At 42.9% G+C, this 20,186-nt stretch overlaps 1 long non-coding RNA gene across 1 annotated transcript in view; it reads left to right on the forward strand.

Moving 5' to 3' along the window:
• The first annotated feature begins 526 nt into the window (after window positions 1-526).
• Window positions 527-20,186, forward strand: part of LOC138581304 (uncharacterized) — a 321,659-nt gene continuing 301,999 nt past the window's right edge. Inside the window, exon 1 of the long non-coding RNA XR_011304512.1 lies at window positions 527-725. This is a non-coding gene — a long non-coding RNA (uncharacterized lncRNA). The remainder of the gene's footprint in view (window positions 726-20,186) is intronic.

A 20,186-nucleotide genomic window follows, 5' to 3' on the forward strand; every position in this document is an offset into this window, starting at 1 on the left:
TTGCAACAGCACTCATCTCCCAGTTTAGAAACAAGTGTGCCCTTAAAAGTTGATGCAGAATCAAGCGAGCTGAGCCCACTGAGAAACCTTCTGTAAATCTCCTGTGCCCGAGGAGTTTGCCAGCCTACACTAATCATTTTCTACAGCTTTACTACGCAAGTAAGTTCTCATTCCCTAGTGTTTGCCTGTATCTCTGGACAACTACTTGCTCTATGACATGGCTTCCTATTAATTGACTCTCATTATCATCTTGGCAAATTAACTAGCTCATTGGTGAGTTCCAGCCTTGTGCAGCCTTCCTTACACAGCGAGAAAGAGAATGAACAGATGAATTGAACAGTACGCTTGGACGCCTCTGTTGTGTATCCCATCACAACCATCTTCAAGATTAGAATCTGGTTGGCTGAGAATTGGGGTAATGTTAGGATATGCGCGTGGGCGAGCTGGCTGATTACTTGAAGTTGCTGTGGCTGCAGGCCACATGTTGCCTTTCGCTCAGATTTTCTTAACAGAAGGCGCAGAAGTGAAAGTGAAAGTGACATGCTTTATGGGAGGGCTGGAGGCGTGAGCCTCGCTGGCTGCACAGTTGCAAACGCCTGGGGCACACGGAGCAATCTATATGGGCTGTCTTTTGAATTTCTTGTCAGAAACAAATGGATTATAAAACCCGAAGTGCTCAGGAACCCTGTTCACCTTGTGCTGTCTGGAGGCTGGAACGCATGGAGGTAAGAGGGGGTTTGTTTTTATGTAAGGAGTATGCCGTAGGTGTTTAGGGGGAGGGGGCATTATAGCTTCCCCCAACTCTCTTATCTGAACTTGAGCGGGGTCAAGAGGCTAACATCCCAAGCCCCAGTGTGATTTGCTGTGTGTGGTCCCCATTCACGAAGCAGCGTTTTTCAGTTGGTACATTGCATTAAAAAGCGCGTTGTAATTCGGGCCCTGTGTGTTTGTATGTGCGTGTGTTTGTGTGTCTGTGTTTTTGTGCGTGTGGTGTGTTTTTCCAAACCTTGACACACATTTGAGCCTTTGCAGTCAGTGCCCATTGCATCATCAGAGCACTTGATGAGAAGATATGCCAAGATATTATTGAAAAGAGGTGCGGGGGTATAAGAAGAGTGAACTGACGTCGCGTCACCATTTCTGCAAAAGCTGGGACTTACAGCCGCTTGTTTGAATGCTCTGGTGTTGTTTTGGCTTGCTGTGTAATGTGGTGCAATCACTTTCGCTTTCCATTCTGGGGTGTGACGCAGGCAAAAATGAAAGGATGCTGCTGGACTCTGCTTTTGTCAAGTGACAGTTAGCGTTCTCTCTTTCCCGCCTGCTCCATTCTCATCCCTGCACTGTGTGTGTGCAGTGGCGTTTTTTAGGCTGACCATTTGATAATGTGGATTATGGTTTTCTGGGCTTTTGTTCAGGTAGGGGAGCGACAACATAATGGAAGAAGTGTGTGAGCGAGAAAGCCAACTTGGACTAGCAATGTTGGATGAAAGTGGTACTCGCCTCTTTGGTCGAATTTGATTTGGTCGATTTTTTAATTTTTATTAATTACACTTTTTACCGCAAATAGGTAGATGGTGGGCTGGGTTTAGGTACATAGAAAGGGGTTGGGAGTTAGGCAAACAGAAGGGTGGTAGCCCCCCGCGCTCTGCACTTTGTGGTAAAAAAAAGTGGTAATAAAATGTCTTCGGTGTTCTAACCTAGATCCTGCATAGCCACGGGGCGAATACAGGCAAGTAAGCATGCCTTTCAGCACAGACATGGAGACATGTTTGCTGTCAGAGCAGTCTTCAAGAGGAGGCACAAAAGTAACAACAGACAGGCCTTGCTTGCAGTAAGACCCTTTTTATTAATCTGTTTTGTTACTTTTAGGGATCTTTGTTAGAACACCAAAAATATTTGGGCAAAACCAATTTCGTCCTTTTTTTTTTTACAACATTAATTACTGTACGCGAATCAAACGCATTCACTCTATTTACAGTGCTGCATTGCTTTCTCGCGAGAGCTGCTCTGTGTACGAGACCCGCCCTGTGTTACTGCTTGAGCTTACCTCCAAGCAGCCATGCTTCAATGCACGATGCGCGCCTCATTTACTCTGCAGATGTCTATAGGCTTTGGACTGTACCTAGTAGATTTCCCCCCTCACTCCTCTCGCCCAGTCTTTACTTTTGCCCTCAACACGCCTACAGACACTAACACAATGAGAGTGTCTCTTGTTACACGGCCCTCTACTCTGGTTAGACGCATTAGAGACCATTCAGCAACCCAGTGTGGGAGAGGACTACATGGTCAGGTGGCTTAGTCAGCTGTGAAACCAAGGGACCTTGGGCATTATTGCAGCAGGCTTGCAGGGCACTCCAAGAATGTGCTTGCCAACCCGCTCTTAGCGCACACACACATATACGTAGCTTCCATGACATAAAATAGACCAGGGGCCAGATTGCAGAACCTTTGCACAAGTGCAAAGCTGCTCGGTATTAGCACTAGGGCAAAGTTTGCCCTATTTCTAAAAACACTTGGAAATATTTGAAAAACATTGCACCATGACAAGTGCATTTTGGTTTGTTATAAGCATTGGGGCAAAAATTGCCCTGGTGAAAAAAATATATCTTTTCACTGTTTTCTAATATGTCCCATGTTTTAAGAAATAGGGCAAACTTTGCCCTGGTGCTAATATCCTGCTAACTTTGCACTTGCACTGGTGCAAAGCTTCTGTAATCTGGCCCCAGGAGTGCATGTGTGCATTGCCGGGCATAGGCCGAACTGGGGGCCAGATTACAGAAACTTTGCACCGGTGCAAGTGCAAAGTTTGCATGGAATTAGCACTAGGGCAACCTTTGTCCTATTTTTTAAAACACTGGGACACATTAAAAAAACCATTGCACCTCGACAAGTGCAGTTTGGCATATTTAAAGCACCAGGCCTAAAATTGCCCTATTGCTAAAAAGATACGTTTTTTATGCATTTTTGCATCAGGGCAAGTTTTGCCCTAGTGCTAACCCCATTCCGTATTAGCACTAGGGCAAACTTTGCCCTCGTACACACATGCAGTGAAAATGCACATTTGTTGCACTACGGCAAACTTTGCCCTAGTGCTAATACCGTGCAAACTTTGCACTTGCACCGGTGTAAAGTTTCTGTAACCTGGCCCCTGTTGTGTGTTTTATTATGCACAGCAGATGATATTTTGGATGTGCAGTAAAACGCACATGCACTTTTTCTTTAGCAGAGGTCAGCTAACCTGTTTATGCGCACATTCACAAATGACGGGTTTGCAGCCAGCACCTTGCTTTGGCCGGGTCACAATCTTTCTGTAATATCACCCCTGAGTTCTAGTTCTGCCTTCCCCATTTTATTAACTTTTGTGATCTTGGGCAATTTACTGTATCATTTTGTGACTTGACTCCCCTAATTGCCAATCGAAAACATATAAACAGCAGAAGGAAGTGCTGTGTTAAAACTGAATTTTAGGTCGTGAGGCACCATTTAGCCTCCTTCATTGCACCTTCAATTTCTCTTTATAAGATGTGTGACGCACATCCCGGGCGTGTCTCTACAGGATGTGGCTTCCTGTTTGGACAGGGGACTCCAGATGTGACCTTGCCAGGGATTTATTACAATGATACCAGAACATCTTTTAACTCCCATCAATCTATCCATTCTTACCCAATCTCGAATTGCCACCTATTTTGGGTCAATGGATGTGATAACCACATGAAACCTTCTTCTGTTTGGTGGCATCCAGAATCACCACCTATTTTCTGGTAACCCATCCTCAGCCATCACCTTTGATCCTTGGGGAGGAAGGATAGCTCTGGGGCAACAAGTGTGTCTTGGAAGTAAGAAAATGCAGCGCAACACAGGCTCGAATCCCGATCCCGCGCTTACAGGTTCGATCCACGGGTCCGCACTTAGAAACCGCTGGGTATTAAGCGCGTTATAAATAACCTATCATATCATATCATGAGGGTGCCACTTGGGCTAGGAGAGTAGCAGTGGATACATTGAAGTGTGGCGTTCATAGGAAAAGGATAGGTTAAGAGTATGTGTTTAGTGTGCTAGACCTTGGGGGTCGACTGATGGAAATTGAACTTGGTGTAACGTTGAGAGATTTTAGAAGCCTGTGGGGTGGAGTAGGTGCTCAGTGGCAAAGAGCAGTCTCTGCATGTCACTCATCAAGCCATTGCCAGGGTTGAGCCTTAGTATGTATCCTTGTGCCAGGGGCAGGTCATACAGGCATAGCGAGAACAGCTCTGTAAATATTAATACCGTAGTTGCTCCCTCCCTACTCTCTTGCCAGCCCATGGCCTGCATTGTATACCCTTCCACCCTGCAATCTGTCCTCTCCCCTAGTGTGGGTGCACTCTCTGTTTTTTGTACTGGTCGCCCTTTCTGTGCTGAACCCCCTTTTTTTCCTCTACCCCATTTCCCTCCCTCTGCTGCTGTCTCATCCAGTCCCACTGTCTGTGCCCGCTCCAGACTCCCTTCCTTATCCTGGTTCCTGTGTACCCGTTGTGCCTCTCTACCCACCCTGTCTCCCTTCCTTGTCACCCTTGCTCAGTCTCTCGGCACTCCCCACCTGCATTCCTGTCCTTGTTTTCTGAAAAGGTGTGACGCTCCACACTCAATACTCTGGGGGTTGTGCTGCTCTTGGCATTGTGTGGCTTTTGGCGGGCTCGTGCACTCAGGGTGGCGGTCTCGAGCCTTTGATGCCTTTGGCAGCAGGACAGAAAGTGTAGTGGTCTGCCAAGAGCAACCTGTATGTGGGATGGGTGTGCAATACTGGTTCAGGCCCAGGAGTGGAACACAGCAACAGTGTGGGAGAAAAACACTAGGACATTGTCTAGGACTTTAGTCTGTGATTGACTCTCCCATGAAAAGTATAGTGTGTGTGTGTGTCAAAACAGTGGTGCATAACGTCACTGTTTCTTTCTACACTGCTTTTATGGTATGTGCACTGTTATTTGTGATGAATCAACGTCCGTGGTAACAGTGGTCCAGGGGTGAATAACAGTTTCTAAACCATCAATCAGCTCCACACCTCTAGTTCACCAGAAGGGATCCGAACAGATTGGAATAACAAGCAAATTATAAACCTCCTTGTCCGATTTTGGTAACATGGACAGAACGGCAGGCTTATCAACGAAAGTTCATGGATTGTGGGTTAGTTGCAACACAGCGAAAATACAATCATTACCCAATGATAAAAGGAGTGTCCAGTCAAGGTTTTATTAAAAATATCGACATTATTGATCACAACCGACACTAACAACACTACAAAATACAACCCACCCTGTACAGGAATGCAGAGGACAGAGAGTTTCAAAGAAGGAAAAGGGATGCACCCTGGACACTGACAGGAGGGTAGTTGATATGGTTAATAACCACAACAGTTTGTTAAAGTTTCTTGGCTTCAGCACGAAGGGAGCAATGGATCTTAACATTTCTCTACGGGCCTTCTGGGAAGGACCAGGGGGAAAGAACCACAATGTACCTGGTGCTATAGATATTCTTAGTGCTCAACATGGTCTGTGACAGAGCTCAAGATGGGAGTCCGCTCTGGGAATCAGCCAGCAAGACGGTTCGGCGAGCAAAGCTAGACGAACGGCTGCAGGCAGTCCTGCACAGCGGCTCTGGGTCAGGAATCATCATTCAGTGATGATTGGCAGTTTTGAAGCACTGGCCGAGACTTCTTGGATGTCTTTAAGCGCCGGCGGCTTGACAACGGTCAGGATTGCCGTCGGTTACGGATAGAGGAACTCGACTGGCTCTAAAATGTCTTTTAAGGCAGACGTTGGTAGATACTCGTCGAGGCACTTCTCCCAGCTTCTTCAATGGGCTTGTGTCATCCTTTAAGGTGGGTGGCCCACAGCTGTGGAGTGTGTTGCAGGCAGCTGCCTTGTCCTTGGTTGTGGGTTCAGAAACCTTCTGGCACTTCCTATCCAGGAAGCTTGCTGTAGAGCCTAGCAGGGCACGCTGTGTGCTGACTGGGTACCGTTTCTTGAGCGGCAGAAAGGTCATTTACCTCCCTCTGTTCCTTGGGAGAAGTTTAGGGGCGGGATCTTGCTTTCCTATTTGGATATCCTGGCCTTCCTTCACTGATCCAAGATGTAAGGCAGGTTTTACCTTCAGCCAGGCTCCAAGGTTGAGTACTTTTGTTAAGTCTTCAGATGATCTCCCAAAAGAGGGACTTGGCCCTCTTTATAGCCAAGTGGACCACAGGGACTGGTGTAGGCAAGGCATAAATTAGTTTTCAAAAATGGATTAGTGGAATTTGCTAATTACAATTTCTTTGATTGGCAAACAAACTTATTTGATTAGCAATTTTGTACTAATATTTTTAATGTCACCAGAAGTTAGTTGTACCCCAAGGCATAACATTAACAAGAATACAGAATTTCTATGTACCTCTGAAGTAATACATTAGTGCAATGAGTGTCTGTAAAATGTGAAGGTTCGCTGCATGAATGGACAAAAAAAATAGTTATGGTAAAAAAAGCTCTGATTTTATTTTTCAGTTCAAGGCTCTGTGGGTCTGGGTCATGCAGCAGCAGCAGTGTGGCATAGTCCGGTGCCCTTCAAATGGACAACAATACATCAATAAAGACTCAATTGTGCGTGTGCCATTTTTATTTTATTATCAAGTTTCATTTAGCTAATGTTTGGCATAAAACAGTCACGGGCTACTGCTGGGTTTAAAATTGGAAAAAACATTTTAAAAGGAATGTAGGACTAAGATATGTATTGGCCATGCTTGGTGTGCATGCATTCTTTTTTGGGAGAGTTAGGCTTTAAGTCATCATCCACACCACCAGCACACCTAGGTTTCACGCCAAAAAATATATTGACAGCCTTTTCGGATTTAAACTGCAGAAGAAGGGCCCTGCTTCTTAATAGAAATTAGTCTTTCAACAGACGCTTCTGACAGGCATGCCCTCCAATCATTTTTGACTTTGTCCATGCAGGAAAAGCAGCGTTCTGCAACTGCATGTGACACAGGGAAACCCCTCACGAAATGTATGATCTTTACAAGCTGGGGATATGAGGTGCCCGAGTGGCTCGCCAGTTTTACCAGGATCTCTTTTGCTGGCAGTTTACAAAGGCTGTTATGAGCAAATAATTGAAACTCTTGCCACTGAGGCAGAATTGCTCCAGAACTTACTACTGAAGAACTACAGTCAACAATTAAATCAGAAAGGTGTTCTGTCACTGTAACAATTTCATTATTTCCATATTTTTCTAACTCTTAACTATGATGGCTATAATCTTGTGTCTAACACTTGTGCACAGTTATAGATACTGTCCTCAATAGAAGACAGTCTATCTTCACTGGATTTTTCAATGTTCGTGATATATTTTGTACACTGTTGCTTGACATTTTTCAGAACCTGTGCACTCACATGTGTAAATTGGACCCTTCGATAGGAAATATACTTGCAGGTTCCAGACAATAATTTATTGGCCTTGCTTGTAAGAGTATTAAGCTCACTTCCTTTCAAGGGAGTCTCTTCCCTTAAGATATGCAGAGTCATTTTTAAAATAGAAATAAAGCTAATGAGTTCTGGCATTTCAGTCACTTCCTTCTTAAGCGCAAGAGAAAATCTAGAAAGGGGTGGCAGCATCTGCTAAAAAAAAGCAGATGGCATACCATCTGAAACTGTGTTAAAAGCTGCAATACTCCCTTGGCGTTTCCCCGGTCATAGCTTGGATCAGCTGCTATACTTTCTAAATGTGCAAAAACGACAGCAAAAAGATGTATTCAGGGCCTGACTAGCAAGCAACTTATGTTGCTCCCAGCGGGTCCCATGTGCTTTCCTTAGAAAATCCTTTTACAGTGGCAATGTTGCCAAATGTTGTGGATACCAGTGTTACAAATGTGTTTTAAAGTAGCAATGCTGACATATATTGGTGGCACCAGCATCATGAATGTGATGTAAAGTGGCAAGTATGACATCTAGTGTGGGTAACAGCATCATGAAAGCCTCTCAGCGTGGCTTTGATGGCATAAAGTGGGACTATCAGCTTCATGGTATTGTTTGGTTTGACAGTGGCAATGGTGACATGTCCTGTGGGCATTGGAGTATTGAAAGCCTGGTATTACAGTGGCAAATATGATATATATTAAGCATGGGCTCTTACACTTAAAATTCCATTCTAACCCACAATGTCAATCGCTCCGACTATTAGAAAATAAAACGTGTAGTAATGACAGCTTTGAGAGATAAGCTGATCAGCTTTTTAAGTCCATGGGATGGTACCCTAATTATGCAAAAAGACTCCCTATGAAACGTTGAGATGGGGGTTTACAATGAAAATATAAATTTGGGACAGGAATAAAAATTATATACACCTGGGAAAACTCTGCAGTCATATTTATGTTGCTGGAGTAACGCACAAGTACTTTTAGCCACAACTATATCTAAGACAATGGGCCTCATTACGAGTCCGGCGGTAACCCAGGCGGTAAAACCGCCTGGGTACTGCTGGACTTGTATTACCATTCCGCCTCCGTGATTCCCGGAATTACCGGGGCATTACAACCCCGGTGTCCCGGGAATTCCGGAGGCGGAATGGTGTAAATTCCCATTCCCATTGAGTCCTATAGGACTCAATGGGAATGGGGATCGTGGAAACACCAGCACCATCTCGTGATGGTGCCGGTGTTTCCTCGTCCGCCTGCAGGCGGGTGGTGGTAAACCCGCCAGGTCAGTCCTGGCGGGAACGCCACCTCCCGCCTGCAGGACTCGGGATCGGGCGGTCCGGAATTAACAGTGGCGGCGGGTTTACCGCCACTGTTATTTACGGACCGCCCGACCTGTAATGAGGCCCAATGTCCAAATCCTGCAGTCTGGTTTTTCATAAAAAGATTACGTACTAACCAATTACCTGTGTTCGCGCTATGTGGTGCTCAGTTAAAGTTGACACAAGAAGAACAATACTGTCGTATCTGTAAAAAACAAGGCATGCTTGAATCTCCCCGCCACATACTCACAGAATGTCCAGTCGGGGGAGTCGAGTATATGACCATTTTACGACGATTTGTATATGAATATGAGGCTAACGAGATTGAAGAATACACAGAATCAAAGGGTCCATATAGCCTTGTATCAACTATGGTCAAAAATCTAAAAGAGACTACCTCTAATTACATAGATTTAAGGATACTTATGAGAAGTAAGAAGGAACTACTGTGGTTTTATCGTCTTACTCCTGCTTCATTATTTGAGTGTTGACATGGATTTTAACATGAATTTTTATATGGATTGGTTTAACAGGGATTGTCTTAATAATAAGAGTTTAACACGGATGGAAAGTCTCTAATATGAATTGTGTAGTTTTGAAGTTTTGAAGAACATATTATTAGATTGTCAAACTAATGCTAAGAAGTACTGTCGGGACTATCAATTTGTAATTAGCCAATGAGATGTGAGTTATAACTGGTGCGATTTGATGTAACGAAATGAGATAAGGTATGTAATTTAATTTTAATATTAAGTCTAATTTTAAAAGAATGTGTAGAATAATATGTAAATATTGTGTGTTTAATTAGTAAAGATTTTTTAAAACTAAACAAATAAAGTATAATAATAATATATATTATGCACACAGCCAATATTAACTTGTAATTTAAATTGGCAAAGATGCCATATACGGTGGGCAAAGGGAGCATGCAAATGTGCTGTAAAATACTACTGTTTACTATTGGCGAACTGACATTTAGTTTCTTTTCTTCATGTTACTCTACAGAACTGGTTGTCATTTAGTATGGTGGTTTACATAATTGTAGAAAAAAAATGTGCTGTAAAATTGCACCATTTCAACTGATATTTAAAAAAAATATTCTTAGGTGGGAGAACCCCCTCAAGCCTCTTAGATTGTTTCGACTTTCCTTACTATGAGCAGCCACTTGTGGGCCTCCACTGTTAAGCATAAGTAGAAATGAGGTCATCAACAAGTGTCAGTGCGAAGGCCCTGATCCGTACCACGCAGGGATACATTGAAGTCGTAACACGATCTTCCACAGTATGTTGAGTGGGTTGATTTGTTCTCTTAATGAGTGCATTCCCTCAGAGGGAGAAGCTGGTGTCAGAGTTAAGAAGTACTTTCAGGTGCTTGACCTTTTCAGTTGGAGTGGATATCACACTCCAGAGTACCTAAATGTCGAATGATATGCAAAGGAGGTACTTGCTTCCAGAAGGCACCTGGCTGCTTCATAAATCAATAGAAAGCTTTGTTGTTTTGCAAACATTCACGCTTAATATGGCATGGAAATCTCTTTTCTTTGTAGCACTCGCCTTACTTTGGGAGCCATGGCATTGTTTGCTTGCACCCAATCTGCAGGTTTTATGAGGTTTTTGTTCATCAATTTGCTGTTTTGGTCGATTTTTAAATATTTCAAGTGGTTTATATGTAGAGTCAACATATCGGGTCAAAACCATTTACTGGTGCCTAGAGTCTCTTTATTAACTGTTTTTAAGGGTAGCATAATGTTGTTTGTTGTCTCTAGGTGCAGCCGCCTCCAGGTAGGAAGACGGGAGCACCTGCACCCTTGAATGTAGATTACAAATATTCTACCAAATTAGAGGTAAACTGGGTGCACATCTGGCCTTAGCCTAATGAACCTGAGCCATCCGAACTCAGGCATCTGGGCTACCGCTGTGACCAGCAGCAGGTCCACAATGAAGGTTGGTTAGAGCTCTATTGTTAGATGCAAAGCGATGGGCTTTCTAATTGTTTTTCCCATTCGTATTTACTGAAAACGTGTGCTTTGGCATTCTAGATTTTGGTTTACTGTGGTATGGGTGAAAATCTTGAGTGATCAAAGTAAGTTTTTCTTTCATGTATTACCTGGGAAGTCTACTTTCAAAAGTATATAGTTTATTAGGAAGGTGTCCTCATTGGGCAACACATTGCAAAAATTAAACTTGTAAAAATTGACTAAATTATTTGGTGCCATAAATGGGTCTTTTCATGGCAGCAGTTTGTGCTTTTTGTTTAGCATGCTCTGAGATGTTTGAACCCATACATATGGGGTGCCACTTTTAGTGAGATGAACGTGTCATGCAAGAATGCTGCGCCACTCAATGTTGGTGATGTATCTCAGAAGATTATCAGAGGAACATCTGTGCGAATGACTTGTTTTACCCAATACTTTGTGGTTTACAGGGACGCAAGACATGCTTACATGGATTCCTTAGAAAGAGGACTTTTTAGAAACGTATGTTGTTGTTAGTCTTGTCTCGCTGCTGGATTGCTCCAGACCACACCATTGCAGACCTATCTCTTAGAAGATGTGTGCTGCAAAGAGGCCATTGGCATATCGGGTTCATCAAGTTGGATTTGGTAATGCTACTTACAAGGAGAGGAAACCCGGTATACAACTGTCTAATCAGAGTTAGCAGTGTATACTTTGTCTATATCCGGGGGGATAATGCTCAATATATAGGGAGACAAAGCAAAATGGCGAGATTTGGTAATGCACCTTGCAGTATCATTCAGGTTTACCCACGGATTTCATCCACAAGTATGACAAAAGGTTGTATACGAATTGATCGTTTTACAACTGCTCGAATGACAATTGACCTTTTCACAATTGACCGAATTGTGAAGGTCAATTGTACCATATATGTGGGGGGAAACCCCCCACAACCCCCCACCCAATACCAAACCCCCCAAAACCCATATATATATATATATATATATATATTACCAAACCGATATATATATATATGTATATATATATATATATATATATTCGGTCAATTGTGAAAAGGTCAATTGTGACCCTTTAAATTCGGTCAATTGTTCATTCGAGCAATTGTAAACGACCAATTTGGATAATACCTGACAAAATAGCATATTTGTATGCAACTAATCTCTCTTCGCGGGCCCTTAAGAAATCTTTGCATGGACAACAGGACTCATAGAACTTTACATTTGCCACGAAGTCTATACATTTTCATAATATGGATATTGTTGCTAGGTTCCTCTACTTGCTGACCTATCCTGGGCAACACAATCGACAAAAGTATTCCTTCTAAAACAATGACTGTCTCTGTAGGTTGCAGCCTTGAGCCAAGTAAAGCCACACATGTGACAGACACGTCATCCTTGGATGGGCTGTGGAAATACTGGATGGTACAATATTTAAGCAACAAACTCTGGTGGGTGGGGACATTACCGGACCACAGTCTCGCATTATCCTAACAAAGGTTCTATGTGGTGGTCTTCACGTAGATCCTTTTTGATTCTGTCCATGGCAAACAACTTGAAATCGTACAGGTAGAATAGTGTATTTCACTAATGAAGACATCCATGGAATATTTACAATCCAGATGTTTCATTGATGAAATATGTTCTATAATATGCATTTTGAGTGGCCTAGTTTTATATCAAACATATAATTTAAGGCATGAAGAGATGATAAAAATACATTGCAAAAGTTGATATTTAAAAAATTCAAAGATACAATGCTTTCTTTTCAAATTTCTACAGTTGTCAAATTCCTGATTTTTCATTAATGCATAAGTACACACCTCGCAATGACCACAACTGAAACACTCATTCAAACTTGGTGGAACGCATTTATTTCATTTTCATTTATTTTATTGTTATTTGGTTAGAGAAATAACCTTTAACTAACACACATATCTGAAATTAAAAAAGGAAAAAGGAAGTAACAACATTTCTATTACATTAATATAGCTCCCAAAAATAAAATCTATACTGTTAAATAATTGTTAAAACATCTTAATATTGTACATATAAGAACATTTAAAAAGAACCCAATTATTCAAAATGCAAATTGTAAAAACAGATATTTTCTCCGCTTTTCATAAAAATCATTAATTTCATCTGATTCATAAAAATGCATCTCAGTTGTTAAAAAGTTAATAATATTAGCGACATGGTAATTTGATGAACAGTCATCCTCGTATGTGGTAAAACCATTTAAACATCTGTGCCAAAAGGTGTTTGGATCAATGAATGCCAATGAATAAAATCATTTATTAAACTATCTAAAGTTGTTCGGTCGAAGACTTGGAAAACTTAAGAACATGTGTTTCAAGGTTTCTACCTCATGCGCTGATTGACAGAACCTACAGAAGGCTTTTTTTTTTCTAGCTGCTGGTATCTCTCTCGGGAGGATAGCTCAGGGGCAACACACTCGCCTTCGAAGCAAGACGATTCTGAGCAACACAGGTTCGATCCCCGGGTCCACGCTTAGAAACCTCTGGGTATTAAGCACGTTATAAGTAACCCATTACAATGACCATGATTTCATTTGTCCATCGAAAATGCAGGAATTCGCTCCTCACCCCTCTGCTCTGCTAGAATATATAGCGAGATAGGGGGCTAGAACTCCTCATTTCCTATGGTCATAACAGAGATGGTTCAATGAGGAATTTCCCATTTGAAATTCTTGGCCAAGAATCGAGTAGGATGGAGCCTGACATTCTGGGTCAATGGAATGTTTGTTGTGCAGCTCTAGTAGACTCGTCAGACTCCAGCATCAAGCTCCTAATGACTAATCCTGACAAAGTAAAAAGGAAAATCTGCCTGCAAGACTGGATAAAAACCCTTGAGGATAGAAATAACCATTGTTGGCAATCGGCACCAAGTAAAGAACTAAGGCATATGGCAAAAGGCCCCGATACCTAAAGCTTTTTACGTCTCCATGGTATAGAACTCAGTTTATGAGACTGAGATTCAATCTGCTCCCCACCAATGAAATCATGAAGCTGTGTGGCAAATCAAAGGTACATTCTGTCGATCTGTAGCCCAGGTGGAAACATTGTGGCATGCGTTGGTGGGCTGCAGGGGCCTCACAGAAATTAGAACAAAGAACCTAGGGGAGTGTATAAAAACAAAACAATGCAAGGAGACAGACGTTTTTAATCGCACCTTTTGGGTGGTGAAGACTTTGCCTTGATCTTTGTCTCGATACAGTTCTTGAAAGAAGTGCTTCAGTTTTTAAAAGTGTAGGATTTAGATCATATAATGTGTTCTGTGTTGAATTGTCTTTTTCCTACATTGTGGGGAGGGAGACTGGGGGATTTTACTTTGGAGGGATAACATTGCGAGGTAACTATCCTGGAAAGTTTTAAAGGAATTGATAAAAGTTTGTAATAAACTATGTAATAACATTTTTTTAAAAAGTGTGGAATATCCATGACACACTCCTACTCTCCTAATCCAGTCACAGCCAGCTAGGAGAGGTTTTGATCGTCCTGGTCGATTTACTAGCTCCTCCATGTTGGACCCTATATCTTCTAAAAGGTTTTCACACATAGATCTAAACGAATCTGAAGAGTCAGATACAATATACCCCTAGGTTTAGAAAGTACGATTCACATATCCCCATGTTGGTTATTGGACTTAGTAATAAATGTCACATCTTCCTTAGCACGTTTATATGTTGACGTTTTCTTAGAAATGTTAGGTTTTCAATGAACTTTTGTTGTTATTCACCATCTTCGACTAAAAGATTAAATCCAAGAAAACACCTATGGCTCACTAATACCAGATGTTAATTTAAGGTTCACATATTTCTGATCCCACAATATAATCCAATGGTGATGGTTTATCACGCTGCCAAAGGATTACAATGTTAACGATTAATCAAAGGCATATTTGCTCATTATAAGGTATCATGAAAAATCTCTCTGCCATGATTTTGGATTCTGTTGAGTCAAATTGGGCGGATCGTAATCAGGTTCACAAGGTGGGCTTTATTGTGCATGAGGATTTTGCAGATCGAACGCTTCTTTGCACACATGCACACTTGAGAACAAACCTGAACATGGGACTTTGGGGATCCTTTCTCATGACCATAACATTTTCTTTTTTGGTAGCCAATAGGTCCTCAGCAAAACAGTTTGGTGGAATCCCAAAACCACCTGAAATTTGAGTGGTTTGAGGTCCCGAGAACGTTTGGCTGTTTAGAGAATTGGACTGGACAAGTTCTAGGATTACCAGTTGTTGACCCATGAGGGCCCTGAGTTTGAGAACAGATTCCTCCACAGAATCCTTTCACATGCCCGACTGCCCTACTGGAGCATGCTACTGCCCCCCATACCCTGTGCAGGGCGGTGAGGCATAAACATGATTCTATTTCCAGCACTGGAAATTGACATTGTTATTTCTGTTTCTCTTCTTATTTACAGTGGTGCTGTTTGTAGTAGAGGGCTATTAGTGCAGTTAGGTGCTGGGTTTGGCTTGATGCGACCCATCAACAATGACCCACACATGTTTATGGGTCACTGAATCTTCAAATTAGTGACTTGCAAATATTCACATGTCCTCCAACAACACATGGGAAACACAATCTATTCCATCTTTGTGATGTGGCTTTATTATGTGGCTGCATTGGAAAAGTGCACAGATGCACATAGATGCTGCCCTCTGCCACAGCTATGAGCTGCACCTGTCTGTGGTAGACGAGCAAGGTTATATTTTGAGAAGGTATATGTACTTGTGCGTGAAGGCTGCCTGTGCAAGGTTGCTACTTTGGGGGAGCGTTGTGAGCTTTACCGGGACGTGGGTAAGGGAAGCATGCATGGGGGAATGCCACGTGGCTGCTTTCCTCTCCTTCCCACCGCATCATGATTCCTCTGCTCCATAGTGCTTCTGACAGAAGCTAATTCCATTACAGAGTACAGTACTTTCAGATGAGCACATTTTAAATAAAGAAAGAAGTGTGAAAAGCCCTGTCCACCGAATCATGGTGTTGAAAAGTATATTTACTGGCATAAAAGCTCCCAGGAGAGAGCCAAGCTTTTTAAAATTCATTTCCTGAGCAAGTGTGAGAAGCAGAGGCGGCTCCTCCATAATGGGTTTTTGGCCGCCTCCCCACCTAAATCATAACTGATCATGGGAGAGCTGAGCCATCCCAGTGCAAACACTGAGTATTCCCTGAGATACTTGTTGCAGCAGAGGGAGCGCTCCTTGGCTGGCTTGAACTGTCAAAGGGAAACACGGTTTCCCTTTTACATTTGGTACACCAGCGCTCATGTCCATGCACATGTCCATGCACGCCTGGGGCATTTTGATTACCCAGCCTTGCACGGCCCATTGGGGATGTCGGCTGGGGTACTGCACATTTGAATGTGTGAAGGAGCGCTCCTGCACCTCTCTGCATATCCGAATGGATCAGGGCACTCTCAATGGAGCAGTCTGGATCCTGCATGCCAGGAAGCACTTTTTACGTCTTAGTTCCCGTTCATGCTGCGTGGGCCTAGAGCGGGACTACATGCTGGTAAGATTTTAATTTTTTATGAATTATAAAATGTGTGTGTGAATGAGTGAGTAAATGCTGTGTGTGAATGAGCAAGTGAAGGTTGTTTGAATGAATGTGCACCTGTGTTTGTGCAGGGCTGGGAGCTGATTTTGGTGGGTCGAGATGCAACAACAAAATTACAATTTTTACTGGGCATCGATATGATATGATATGATATGATATGGCATTTGTAACGCGCCTATACACAGGTGTTTCAAAGCAAACATGTTAATTGTTATTACATGGCTAGACTGCCATTTTGAGGTAGCCGTTGTAGCTATGTGTTACTGTGGCATGTCATATTTTAGAGTGCATCTATGAGCAATCATGCTAAGTGTTATTACATAACAAGACTGACATTTTGGGGCACCCACTCTAGACATTACTCACTGTGGCATGCCATTTTGTTTCCTGGACATCTATGATACAGCAAGCATGATGTGTTATTACATGGCTAGACTAGCATTTTAGTGCAGCAAGTCTATTTATGTCTTACTGTGGCATGGCATTTTTTACAGGGCATCATCAAGACTAAAGCAAACATGATCGCTTACATTATGCAGCCAGTTTGGACATGTTTTCTAATTGTGGAGTGGCAGTTTTAAAGGGAATATGTTATTACATGGGGATACTGCCATATATTGGCAGAGCAGTTGTAACATGTTTTCATATAGTATAATTACTGGCATCATGCGAGAAGCAAGCATGAGTATGCTCCTTTGTAGGAATTTTTGCATATATTGGTGCAGGTAACATGGAAATGTATTGGCACAATTTTATGACCAGCTCCTGGTCATGGGGTTCACTCCAAGGGACACTCAGGATACACAGGCCAGGTACGCATAGTGGTTACTTTATTAGGGTTCTTCTGTTACAAGGATCAGATGTCATCATAGTTATAAGGAGATAAAGAGGAAAGGGACAGGAGCCCACTGGTTCCCACCACCCAGGCTCACATAATCTAACTGCCTGGGTTAGAACCCGTTGAACTCTAAACATTCTGACCTCACACTCCATACTCACAGCCTACATTCTGATGATGACATCAATCCTGGCTCAGCACACATGCAAGTATAAGAGCCAACCCTAACACCTCCTTTCCTACAACAAACAAACACACCTCAAACACACCTGGAGGAAGCAACCCTAACACCTCCTCCTCTTGCATAAAGACCAACATACTCTTTCAAAACAGCAAGACACACCTCACTCTCAGCAGAGTTCCACTAACCCCAGAGATTGAACAAACAGGCTTAACTAACATCCTACGACAGTTCAAGCCGCCACAACTAACAGTCCTAACCAATCAAAATATCACAAATCACCTTGCGTTCTCCCCTGCCACAAAGGAACCTAGAACTGCCATTTTCGAGCACTAACCGCCCGCCTCGGCAAACAAACCAAAACACTACCAAAACCAACCAAACACAAAGCTCCTTCCGTTCCTCTCTGCCACAAAGGAACCTCGAACTGCCACTTCTGAGCACTAACTCCCAAAAACCGGGAAAAACCAGGTACTCTCGTAACTGCACGAGATACTTACTAACAACCCAACAATCTACCAGGGTCACCAAGAAACCACAGTCACAACTCATACCTCTGTCAAACACAATCCAAAATTCGAACAACACAGACACACTAAATCACCAATCACTCACCTCATCACACCAATAAAGAAAGGCAACCAGCTGTCACTAAACAACCACCACCCGTCTATCGCCTACAAATGTTGGCCAGACAAATGAGCCCTTCAAAACATTTCAAAACACCCCAAAGTGAACATAGCTGCAGATGACACGTTGCCAGTCTTCTGAAATTGATCAAGAAGAACTCAAGAACAATCCCAAAAACCACCAAAAAGTTCAAGAAAAGAAGAAACAAGATGCAAGATAATGTATCTAAAAAATAAAAATAAATCCAAAGAAATCCCTGGACCCTAGCAACTCTGTAGGATCACCAAAACAACATCAGATCTTCACACAGCTTCAGGCACTAGTCCCCTGCTAGATGCCTCTCGGCTGCGCAGAGCCACAACCCAAAACAACATTAAAGCTTCACAAAGCTTCACGCGAACTCCTCAGAGTCACAAATCATCACAACATACACAGCTTTGCAAAGCTTCAGGTACTAGTCTCCTACTAGATACCTCTGGACCCCTCAGAGTCACTAACCAATTTCATCAAAGCTCCAACAAGCTTCTATACTAGCCTACCACCAGTAACATCACTGACCCCGCAGGGCCTCAAAACACCAAACACCTCCAACTCTGCAGAGTCCCTTGACCAACCCTGGTCATGTACATCAAGTAAAACACATTCCAAAAACCCCAAAAGATTCCAAAACCAAGAACTGGACATGCACCAACACTAAAACATTCACATACTACTCCAAAACACACATCAGACACAAGATGCTCAAAAATACAGACAACCCCACATAGAATGTTAACTGCTAAGGAGCACTGCAGTCACTCTAGCAGTCATCAAGGGTTGCACATTCATACACGCACAAACAAAACATCACACCTACAATGCCTCAAAAATAGTTACTCTAAGCATGTCAATAGGTGATACATTAATACAATGTACATTGCCGGTCAAATTATCTAAAAGTCCACATTGCCTTAAATCAGGCAACTCTAAATGCTGAAATTCCTCAAAGATGTTATACTAGGCATAATAGGATCAACACCCTTTGATTGTCCACCTCAATCAACCTCATATGTGCCACTCACACACAACCCCTGTCACAACACAAACGTGGTAACCGACTTTAAATGAGACCTAAACGTCCATGTTGCCAACTGGGGCCAACTCTAAAACCAACCTGCAATGCCTCAAAATGGTTACATCTAAAATAAAATGCATCTCCTATTCTCAATGCAACATCATTCTCACTAATACTTCTCATGTTAATTCACTACTAATGCACAACAGTACTCTTTAGTCACAACTTGTCACAGCGTTGCTCAATCCATCATGACATTTTACTTTTTAAATGAAACTCCAAAATTTCTTCTGCAAGTGTAAACTAATCATCCACAAAAACTACTATCATACCCAAACCTAAACAGTAACCGTTTTGTCATTGCGTGGTCCCCACTTCAGACCAAATCAGCATAGCGTCTATACTCATTAAAACCTTTAGCCTTCCAGGTGCATAAAAAAACACAATTACGCTTACTTGGCATGGAAATTACACTTCCCCTTTTTAAATAATGCTGGCTTAGTCACTCAGGAAATTGTGGCACACTGTCTCCTCATGTACCAGGGGGCCTGCTCCTGGCAGACTCCAACATGCCATCCTTGCCCCAGGCTCCATGGGGCTGGATGCTTCTGACACCCCTGGGTGGCCGCCTCCAACAGCCCTGTGGGCTGACTGAAGCAGTACCGGGTGGCTGACTCAAACAGCATGGGTGCTTTACATTTCTCCAGAATCTTGGACAGCCTCTAATGACTCCTGGCCTCAAACAGGGCACTGTCCCTTCTTCCCAGGGGTCTCCTCTGACAGGCTGTCCCTTCCAGCCCTGGGTGGGGGGCACTGACCAGTCCATGGAGGGCAGTGGGCTCTCCCTCACTTCCAACAGTCACTTTTTATCCCCTTGCCTGCACCCCCCGCAGCAGAGTCTTTCCTTCTCTCACACAGGTACCTGCTTCCTTTTGCTTCACTTGCTGTCCACATCAAGGTCCTCCTTCACCATACCTTGGACCATCCTCGTCGCCAATTGTTATGACCACCTCCTGGTCATAGGGTTCACTCCAAGGGACACTCAGGATACACAGGCCAGGTACGCATAGTAGTTACTTTATTAGGGTTCTTCTGTTACAAGGATCAGATGTCATCAATTCATTAGGAGATAAAGAGGAAAGGGACAGGAGCCCACTGGCTCCCACCACCCAGGCTCACATAA

This window comes from Ambystoma mexicanum, chromosome 3p (assembly GCF_040938575.1).
Source record: "Ambystoma mexicanum isolate Mex_15411 chromosome 3p, UKY_AmexF1_1, whole genome shotgun sequence".
NCBI classification, from domain to species: Eukaryota; Metazoa; Chordata; class Amphibia; order Caudata; family Ambystomatidae; genus Ambystoma; species Ambystoma mexicanum.